The following is a 10,439-nucleotide window of genomic DNA, read 5'->3' as shown; positions in this document are numbered from 1 at the left end:
CACAGATCTCTTTTATTCCCAGGCACTTTGATTGACATGGGATGGACACACCTACATTCTCTTGCGGACCCTTCCATGTTAGGGGAGACAGCCAAGCATACAGAATGAGTGTTCTGAGAGAGCAGATCATGAGCTTATACCAGGAATAGTAGGGCTGTGAAGGAAGAAGGCGGGGGAGGGGATTCTGTTCCATACTGGAAGCAGGTCCACCATACCTTGGAAGTGGTGCTTGAGCTGGGTATTGAAGAATGAGTAGGAGTTCATATTCTGAATAGAGAGTAAGGGCTTTATGGCAGAGTAGAGGTGAGCACCCAGCAAGGCAGGGGAGTGCAGCTTCCATCTCCAGAAAGCATCTGATTGGTGCTGGGTGGCCGCATCTCCCTGAGTGTTCCTGTGGAGCTTCGTGTCCTAAAGTGGTCTGGAAATTGCTCAGGGACATGTTTAGCCAAGCTCAAGGCATGTTTACTTGTTGATGGGGGTTATCATTAGTTTCTGGAGCATTCTGTTGAATAAGCAGAGACTGTGGTGCCTCTTGAAGGTCTTTGTGGTTGGGAGTGAAAAATAAAAGCTGATGTGGTAGCAGCTGGCGTGATGGCTGTGCCCATGATCTCAGTGTTCTGTGTATGTGGAAGGGGCTTTTCCAGGACAGCACAGCATTTGAGATGAAGAAGGGAGGGGCTGAGATTTAAATCAGGAGGACAATTCTCGCCACAGCCTCACATTGCTGCACAGTGGTGGCAGGGCGAGGGGGGGGGGCTCTCTGCCTTGCTGTCACCTCCCATGCCTCCCCTCCCGATGCAGGTCACAAGTCTATCTTGATAGGGAGGTAAAAGCAAGCCCTGCTTTGCTAAATTCCTTTGTAGGCTAACGTAAACCTACTTCAAAAGTTAATTGGGGGGCTGGAGAGATGGTTCAGAGGTTAAGAGCGCTCTTCCAGAGATCCTGAGTTCAATTCCCTGTAACCACATGGTGGCTCACAACCATCTGTAAGGGGTTCCGATGCCCTCTTCTGGTGTGTGTCTGAAGGCAGCTACAGTGTACTCATATAAATAAATAAATCTTTAAAAATGTTAATTGATTAGAGCAAAAATGAGAAACACCCACAAACACTTGAACTCCTTTGTGTAGAGGCGATTGCAGTGGGTCTTCTGTCTGTGCCTTTATGGTATTTGCGTATCCTCAGGCTGAGAGCTTATTGGTGGTGGTCGTGGCTTTACCCCTGCTGAGCAAGCACTCTGTGCATAGTAACTGAATCCACACAGCACCCCTCAGAAACAGGGGTTTTTCTTTCTGTTTTCAGGTTTGGGAAACTGAGGCGCATTATGCTTATTGCTCAAGGTGGAACACCTAGTGACTAAGGGTACAAACCAGTTCAGGACCTGGAGTGCATGGTATACAAACTGCTGCTCAATCATCTCTGTGTTACAATTGAAACATTACAGTAATCAGAATATAGTGTAATATATGTCTAAACACATATATGATCATTTAAAGGATCAATATATAGCTATAGAATTGTTATGTTATATGTATGTCAGTGCATCATTTCCCTGTGATGATCACAGAGGCCAGAGGAGAGCATTAGATTGCCCTGGAACTGGAGTTACAGGTAGTTGAACGCTACTATGTTGGTACTGAGAATCGAACCTGGGTCCTCTGCAGGAGTAGCCAGTGCTCCTAGCCACTAAGCCATCAATCTAGTTTCACAGTAACAGTGTTAAATCTTTTTTTATTTTCTTCCCTCTGTCTCTCCTTTTCTCCCTCTCTCACCCTTTCTCTGTCCCTCTCTCTTTCCCCCTCTTTCCTTCCTTCTTTCCTCCCTCCCTCCTTCCTGCCTTTCTTCCTTCCTTCTTTGTATCCTTGTATGGGGACTGAACTTACGGCTTCTAGGTAGGCCTTCCACTCCTGAGACATAGCCTCAGCCCATAAATAAATCTCTTGCTCAATGTTACAGTTAAGAGGTTATTTGCAGCCGGGCGTGGTGGCGCACACCTTTAATCCCAGCCCTCGGGAAGCAGAGGCAGGTGGATTTCTGAGTTTGAGGCCAGCCTGGTCTACAAAGTGAGTTCCAGGGCAGCCAGGGCTTTACAGAGAAACCCTGTCTTGAAAAACAAACAAACAAAAAAACAAAAAAACAAAAAAAAAAGAGGTTATTTGCAGTGCCTTCATGCAGTTTTCATTGTATGTGGGTGCTGTAGGTTACCTGAGATATTCCTCCTTCTTGGGCATTTCCTTAGCTCCAAGTTTCTCAGCAGCACCAACAGTGCTCTGGCAGAAGGTTGCAGATGCATTATGTGTGGTGGTCTCCTTTGAAGGATAATGATGAGGACAGAGACCCCACAAAGCTGCCTCAGGGCTCTCGAATCTTGTCGAGCAGGACCACCAGGGGGCGCTGCTCCACAGTTGACAATTTCTATGATCATTGTTTAGGTATAGCTGCGGGTAGTGGGGGTATGCAGGTGTGTGGGCATCTTAATTCCACCCTGTGGTACCTGGTACTTTGGGGGAATGGCATTTCGAAACATCTAGGAGCTGCCTTTGTTGACTTGAGCAATATTGAGAATAATTCAACTTTTAGATTTTGTCACATAGGAAGGAAAATGGCATTGAAATCCCCACCATATATCCAAGTAAGTCATTGTAGGCAGACAAAGGCTAAAGTTGTCCACCACAAGGAGAGTTGTCTCTCCCTTCCCTTCCTTCCTTTTGCAGTTAGGATTCAGTTTAGAGCCCTGTATTCATAGAAGAAATGCAGAGAGGGCTCTAAAAACCAGCTGGGGTTTGCTCCAAGATTTGCATTCAGTAAAACCAAAATGATGCAAATGAAAGAGCTGACGAATGTCCTTAGGGCCAGGGAGATGCTCAGTGGGGGAAAGCATTTATAGTGTAAGACTGGCAATCTGAGTTCAGATCCCCGGAACCCATGAAGAAGCCAGGTGTGGCTTGTCCCCAGACCTCCACACGAATGCCCTCTCATGTGTGCTCGCATTATAGACGCNCCTGCCACAAGACTAACTAAATAAATAAAAGTGATGCCCCTTGTGATTCTCAAGGGAGTTCCAGGTGCCAGGATGCACCCTGTGTTTAGGAGGTGGTGACTCTGAGGGATACTGGTTGCTTCTGGTTCATGCCAGTGCTGACACGGACACCGCCCTGCACGACCAAGCTCTGACCACCACCCTTTGTTCTCCACATTAGCATACTTGGTTTCATACTCCCAAGGACAGAAACTTAAAAAAAAAAAAAAAAAGACCAGTTGCTTAAAAAAAAAAAAAGACCAGTTGAACTGCCTGTGATTTGACCAATGGATTGCTATGTACCTGCCAGGAGAGCGCTGCGACCCATAAGCGCTTCAGTTCTGAAAACATTGACCCAGTAGGAGTGGGGCAGATGGAGCTCTGAACTGCCAATTTCCCTTTCTTTTCTGTGGGAAGTGGTTGCCGCACTCCGTGGCTGCAGATGCCAGCTCTGATACCAGTCAGTGTCAGGGCTCCTTAGCTAATGGTGTCAGGATGACACCCACCAACCTCCATCCCCGGGCTCCCTGCCATGTATCAGGGTGGAAGAGAGCAGCCCGCTCTGTCCTGTCCTGTGTCCTGTTCTCCCAGGCAGATCAAAGGTGCCGGCTGAGGGAGGCGGGTGAGCCACTTCGTGCTTCCTGCCCTTAATGGGGATTTGCAACCTGCTCCTAGCTTGTTGGTTTAGGGGCTGCCTGAAGTGACCAGCTCTCTGGAAGGTATGGTGGATTTGACTTTGGGGTTGAAGAGGTCTGTGTTGGATCTTACTTATTTATGGCAGTGTTGGCTGGGATAATAAGCAGATTAGTTGAGAGTATTAGCCTCTTGTAAGGTGCTGCTGGTGTGGGGGGGTCCATAACCAGAGGGAAGCACACTTAATTATGTCTTTGGACTCTTTGCCGTGGTATCTAAGAAGGAGGTAAATGATTTGTTTTAGGCAGAACGGATACAAAAGCCACAGTCAGCGATATCACAAAGGGCAGGCTAAGGAGACTTAAGACACTTTTGGAGCCTGCTTTGCTGGCCCTGGAGAGCAGGCTTTCCAGTGACATCTTCTCAGCTTTGTGATTCCATTCACTGCTCGCTGCGGCCAGAATGAAAAGCTGCCCTTTTTGTCCTTCTTTTCGAGAGCACTCGAAGGTCTCCTAAGAATCGCCCTGACCTTCTGTGAACAGATGTCTGCAAAGGGCGGCAGTAGATCTGTGGATTCCTTGCAGGCTGGGCAGGCTCAGGGGAGGAGGGCTTGGAGCTTGGTCACCTTCCCAGCCCTTCCCGCACATACCCCCTGTTCCTCCATAGCACCTGTGGAGTTCATGAGTTCTCCAAGACAGACCAGGAAATATACATTCGAATGCCGTTCTCCTTCCCCCCCACCCCCTCACCCTCGTTTCCTGCCGGCAGGGCTGCCAAAGACTTTATGGGATGCAATTCTGCAGTTTAGTGCCTTTATTGCCATATCATATACTCAGGAGTTGCTACTGCTGTAACATTGAAGCCACCAAGCCTGCTGGGAATGACTGGGAGGGTTGAGCATGTCATCCTTAGAGGGAATTGCTTTGTTCCGTTCTATTCTTCAAAACTCTGCTCTCAAGCCAGCAAGATGGCTCAGAGGGTGGAGGCTCTTGCTGCTGAGGCTTACAACCTGAGTTTGATCCACCAGGCCCACATAGTGGAAGGAGATAACTGACCCCTGCAGGTTGTCTTCTGGCTTCCACCTGTACACTGTGGAGTGGACATTAGCAGGCAGGCATGTATGCATACACAAACATGTGCATGCACATATTCACAGACTTTGGGCTCCTGGGACTCAAACCCCGACTTTTTTTTGTTGTCTGGAGGATCCTTCTACTTGGAATTTGTTCCAAAGATGGAAGATGGAGTCCGAGTTAGTGGTGGCTAGAGTCTGGGGTCTATACGGAGGCTTTGGGTGGTCTATGGCCCTATAACTATCTCTTGTCAGGTATGGTTCTAGAAGGCAGGCAGAGAGAGATTCTGGGGGAAGTGTCTCCAGAAAGAGTTAGAACTCAGGGAGGCCTAGGGAATTTGGGCGGCATTCAGAATAGGCAGGGCATGTGGAAGGTCGGAAGGTCGAGAAGGGAGGCCGGTGGGGAGCCAGGCGTAGGTCCTGGCCTTGGAGCCTGGCCTTTCTTCTCAAGGTAAAGGGGAGATTGGACAGTGGTGGGGATATATGGGACTGGGCCCCATGAGGCCCCCATGCAGGGAGTATTTCAGGCCTGGGTGAGAACTTGGAGGCCTAGGAAGGCTTGCTTTGCTGCTGTCACACGCGCCAGTCTCGATGCTTCTCAGTATTTTCTGCATTGCTAAGACTACTGCTGCCTTCTCACCATTTCCTGAGCCAGCTGAGCCCCTCTGTGATCTCACACAGGGTGAAGTCTGTATGTTCTCCGCACTCTGTTTCTTTATGTGGTCTCACCAGGCTTCCCTGTACCTTTGTGACTCCACAAGGCTCTTTCTGAAGGCTGGAACTGTGTCAGGAGACCTGGTTAACCTGAGAGAGAGCTGTCTGCTCTCCTTTCCTTTTCTCTGGGAGGTGACCTCTGCCCACCCATTACCAAAGTAACACACCATCAATGCTCACAACGACTCCTTTTGTGGCCTACCTAACTGTGGGTTGTTTTGGGGCAGGATAGCTTAAGGTGGAAATGAGATGTTTCCACCATGCACCAGGCTTAGATCATGGAATCATTGGTCTGTTGTGTCAAACTGGAAGGAGAATGATCTTTGCTTCTCACAGGAGCAGGGCAGAGTGGGGTGGGTCAGACCAGGCCAGGCCAGGCCAGGCCAGGCCAGAAGCATCTGTATCTTGAGGACACCAGCTATCTGAACTTGGGCTTTGAGACTCTTGAGGCAAGCTGTGCCATCTTTAGAAACCTGGGGTGGCCTGGGTGGTGGAGAGAGAACCTTTCTCCATAGGAAACGATTCCAGGCGCCGAGGGAGATGGGGACAGAAGTCAGTGGCCAGGAAGAGTTTGCATAAACTTCTTTGCTGGAGTCTGCCGCTGTTCTTCAGGGGAGCTGGTAGCCATAGGTGGTCTCTGTGACTTTTGGAGAATAGATCCAGGCCTGTGTGGAGATGCAGGCTGCTCAATGGGGGGGGGGGGGGGGGGGTGACTTTTGGATGAAGACTTAGCTGAAGGAGGGCCATACAGAAATGGTGGCTGAGCAGCACCATGTGTGCTCTGGAGGGAGGAACGCATACCTTGTTCCCTGATGCTCAGGCAAAGGCCTCAACTGTGTTCGGAGTAAAGAGCAGTAAGGCCTTCAGGTACTCCTAGGGGGAGAAAAGCCAGCCAGAAGACTTCTTAGATTGTCCTAGGGACATCCTGAGGACCTAAGTTACAACCCAGCTGTGCTCATCTGATGTGATTGCATCTGAACGTTACCATCCTCCAGATCTCTCTGTCACCTCCCCTCACTCCTGCCTTTTCTGAATAGTTAGTGTCTAAGGTCTTCAGCAGCTTAGCATCATGGGACCTAACAAGAACAAATGTAGGTATATATTCATATGTATATCTATTGCATATCTACTGATTTATAAATTCAACACACGGACTAGAGTGCCATTAACTATTATTGATACTATAAAACATAAATTATGGTTGGGGGGAGATGGCTCAGCTGATAAAGTGCTGGCTGTGCAAGTGTGAGGGCCTGGGTTTGGATCCCAGAGACCCACTGAAAAAGCTGGGTCTTACGGCATTGTCGCAATCCAAGCACTGGGGAGGCAGAGCCAAGAGGATTCATGTAGCCAGACAGCCTGTTGAGCAAGTGGAGACTGACAGAGGAAAACACTCAACAGGACTGCTAGCCCCTACTCAGGTACACACAAGCATGCATTGCATATCTAAAAATTAAAAAAATACGTACTGAAAAGTGATGGAAGTGAGTCGATAAACTGGCGAAACTGAAGGCTTGTGTTTCTGTGTGTTCTTTGGGGTTTGTTGCTGTGATGGACAGGCTCTGCAATGGGGACTATGTGGGCTCTGTCTGGAGGTCCCAGCAGGACAGGTAGAGCCTCATTCTCTGAATACTTGCAGGATTTTCTTGACTCTCAGTGTGACAAAGATGTAACCCATCCAGAGGACACCGAGCTTTGAAGTGTGTGCATGCTTAGGTTCTTTAGGCCAGCATCCTATCAGGTGTATCCTACCTTTTGTCATTGTCATTTGACATGATGCTCTCATCCTCACAGTTTGTGCTGAAGAGCCAAAGAATTGAGTTACAGAAAAGCTGACAAAAGTCTCTCATAATGTTTAAAGTAAGTCTACAGCTTTGTGCTAGGTCACATTCATAGCTATCCATGGCTGCATACAGCCCACAGGTTGAGGTTTGCGTTGCTAGAAGTTGTCATAGTCTACCATGAAACTGGGCAATGCCATGTCACTACTAGAAAAGGTACTGGCAGGGATGGTTATGCATAGGTTTAGCTGGGAACACAAGTGTGCCTGAGATGCTTCTGTTTGCTGTTTCAGCTAGTCAGAGATACGTTTCTCAGAGGAGATATGTGCAGTGTGTGTGTGTGTGTGTGTGTGTGTGTGTGTATTTGTGTATGTGTAGGTCCAAGAATAGATTGTGGGAGTATATTCTCTCCTTCCACCATGTTGGATTCCAGAGACCAAACTAAGATCATTGGGCTTGGCAGCAAAGACTTAATTGCTGAACCAACTTGCTGGCCCAAGGGCAACCGTTTCCTTTCTTCAGGAGAGATTTACCATTTTCTTTTCTTTTTTTTTTTATAATATTTTTATTAGATATTTTATTCATTTACATTTCAAATGTTATCCCCTTTCCTAGTTTTCTCTCCAAAAATCCCCTATATCCTCCCTCCTCCCCCTGTTCCCCAACCCACCCACTCCTGCTTCCTGGCCCTGGCATTCCCCTATGGTGCGACATATAATCTTTGCAAGACCAAGGGCCTCTCCTTCCATTGATGGCTGACTAGGCCATCTTCTGCTACATATGCAGGTAGAGACACGAGCTCTGGGGATACTGGTTAGTTCATATTGTTGTTCCTACTATAGGGTTGCAGACCTCTTCAGCTCCTTGGGTACTTTCTCTAGCTCCTTCATTAGGGGCCTTGTGTTCCATCCTATAGATGACTGTGAGCATCCACTTCTGTGTTTGCCAGACAGTGGCATAGTCTCACAGGAGACAGCTATACCAGGGTCCTGTCAACAAAATCTTGTTGGCATATGCAATAGTGTCTGGGTTTGGTGGCTGTTTATGGGGTGGATCTCTGGGTGGGGCAGTCTCTGGATGGTCCTTCCTTCAGTCTCAGCTCCGAGTTATTATTATTTCAAATAATGCCTTGTGCTGCAGTGTTTCATTTGTTTCTAGACCATCTTTTCATTCTTTCTGTAAAATATGAGAGTTTAGCTTTCTTAAGTATTCCGTAGCAATTATATATGTTTCTTCACACATGCCCTTGAACACACACACACATATCCAACCACCCTATCAAATACATATGCATCGACATGTGTGTGTGCATCTGAACACACTCAACATTCAATGATAAGCATGCATGCCTAGGCTCACTCGTGTACAAGACAGGCACGCACTTCCTTCCTTCCCTCATCTTTGAAACCAGGCGAGTCAGTCTGCCTTGTGGACTCACAGTCTGTGAAAACTAACACTCATTTTGTACATCTCTTTCCCCTGCAGGTACTGACTGGTTCTTTGCTAGGGTTCAAATTCTAATGGATCTACCAAAACCCCATCCCCATATTTCCATAGAGCTCAAAACACCACACAATTCAGTCACTTTGGGTCATCCTTCCTGGAGCTCCCATGTCCCCTGCTACCGTGACTTCACACATGTTGTCACTGGCACCTGTGAGCCCCTTTACTGTCTCATGTGTTGGGTTCACTACCCCTACCCCTACCCCTAACCCTTTGCTAGTGGCCTCCATTTCCTAGTAGCTTCTCGAGACCTTGACTTTGTGCAAACGTATTCTCATTTCTTTGGATCATGGTCTTGATTGGGTATGAAGTTCTGGGAAGAAAGGTTTCTCTTGGAATTCCAAGACATTATGTTATTATTTCAAATGTCTGCTGTTCCTCTTGGGAAATCAGAGCCATTGTGGTCATTTCAAATCTAAAATTTGATTTTTTTTCTTCTCTTTTCCTCATTGGCAAACTAATATCTTGTGGCCATACACTGCAGTCCATATCTTTTTTTTTTCTTCTTCTTCTTCTTTTATTGTACTGGGTCCTCATAGGGTCCTTTGATCTAGACTCTCCTGTCCTTCAGTTCTGGTAAGTTCTTTTTTCTTGTGTACATTATTATGCCCATGTTCCTCTTCCTGGAACTTCCAGGAAGCTCATGAAGTAGTCTTAAAGTTTTCTTTCTTTCTCCTCTAACCTTAAAGAGTATCTTCTAGCATGTCAACAGGATAAAGATATTAAAACAAAACATGAGGCCAGGCAGTGGTGGCTCATGCCTTTAAGCACAATACTTGGGAGGTAGAGGCAGGAGGATCTCTGTGAGTTAGAGATAAGCCTGGTCTACAGAGTGAGTTCCAGGATGGCCAGGGCTACACAGAGAAACCCTGTCTCGAACCATTCCCCCTCAAAAGAAAAAAAAAAAAAGAAAGAAAGAAAAAGGGAAAGAAAAGAAACCATGAAAACCCTTTCCTTTGGTATTGGTGCCTGCCAGGACCTTTCTCAGTCAAGATCTTTGCCATCTTTCTTGAAGTGGGGAGGAAGTTGATTAAATAAATATGTGAATATTCTCAGTGACTTTATGGATGTTTTAGAGTTATTGTGACCAGGTTTAGTTCTTCTCCTTCTTCTTCTTATCTTGAAACTAATATGACAGGACATTGACAACTGCTAAAGAAAGTTAGCTTAATATTATAATGGTCTGAGTATAATTAAATAATTCAGATGTTTTTATCTTTTCTATCCTTCCATTCTTTAACTTCAGCTTTGCTCTTAGGTTCTCCCACTAAAGCTTAAATTTCCAATATTCAGGCGGCGTAGAGGAGTTCAGGTTTGTTTTCTGCATGCTCTTGTTTTACAATGTTCTGTTTTTGTTTCGTGAGTACAATGTTCCAGTGAGAGTCCTAAGTGTGGGGGATTTTACTTTCTCTGCAGTTTTATTCTTTGTCCTTTGACTGTCTCTTTTGCTTTGAGCTTTGAGGGTAAAGAATTTCCCAGTAGCCTTTGTGATGCCCCACACTTTTTTTCTCCCTTATGCCACATATGGACTGCTGTACTGGTTGCCATTTACCACATTTGACCTAAAAGTCTAATCCTTTAAATGAGAGAATGTTCTGATTTAGCTAGACATGAGTAATTAACCATGCTACCCATACTATGTCCGACACTTCTAGATACTAACTCTTTCACACTTTTTCATGACTGATCCCTGCCTGTCTAAGCCCTCACTTTTGAGCT

General features: G+C 46.6%; 1 protein-coding gene across 1 annotated transcript in view; it reads left to right on the top strand.

The window, feature by feature from the left end:
• Positions 1 to 10,439, top strand: part of Greb1 (growth regulating estrogen receptor binding 1) — a 100,623-nt gene that overhangs the window by 15,507 nt on the left and 74,677 nt on the right. The window lies entirely within an intron of this gene.

The sequence above is a fragment of the Mus caroli genome, chromosome 12 (genome assembly GCF_900094665.2).
Source record: "Mus caroli chromosome 12, CAROLI_EIJ_v1.1, whole genome shotgun sequence".
NCBI classification, from domain to species: domain Eukaryota; kingdom Metazoa; phylum Chordata; class Mammalia; order Rodentia; family Muridae; genus Mus; species Mus caroli.
This window is presented reverse-complemented; position numbering and strand designations above follow the sequence as displayed.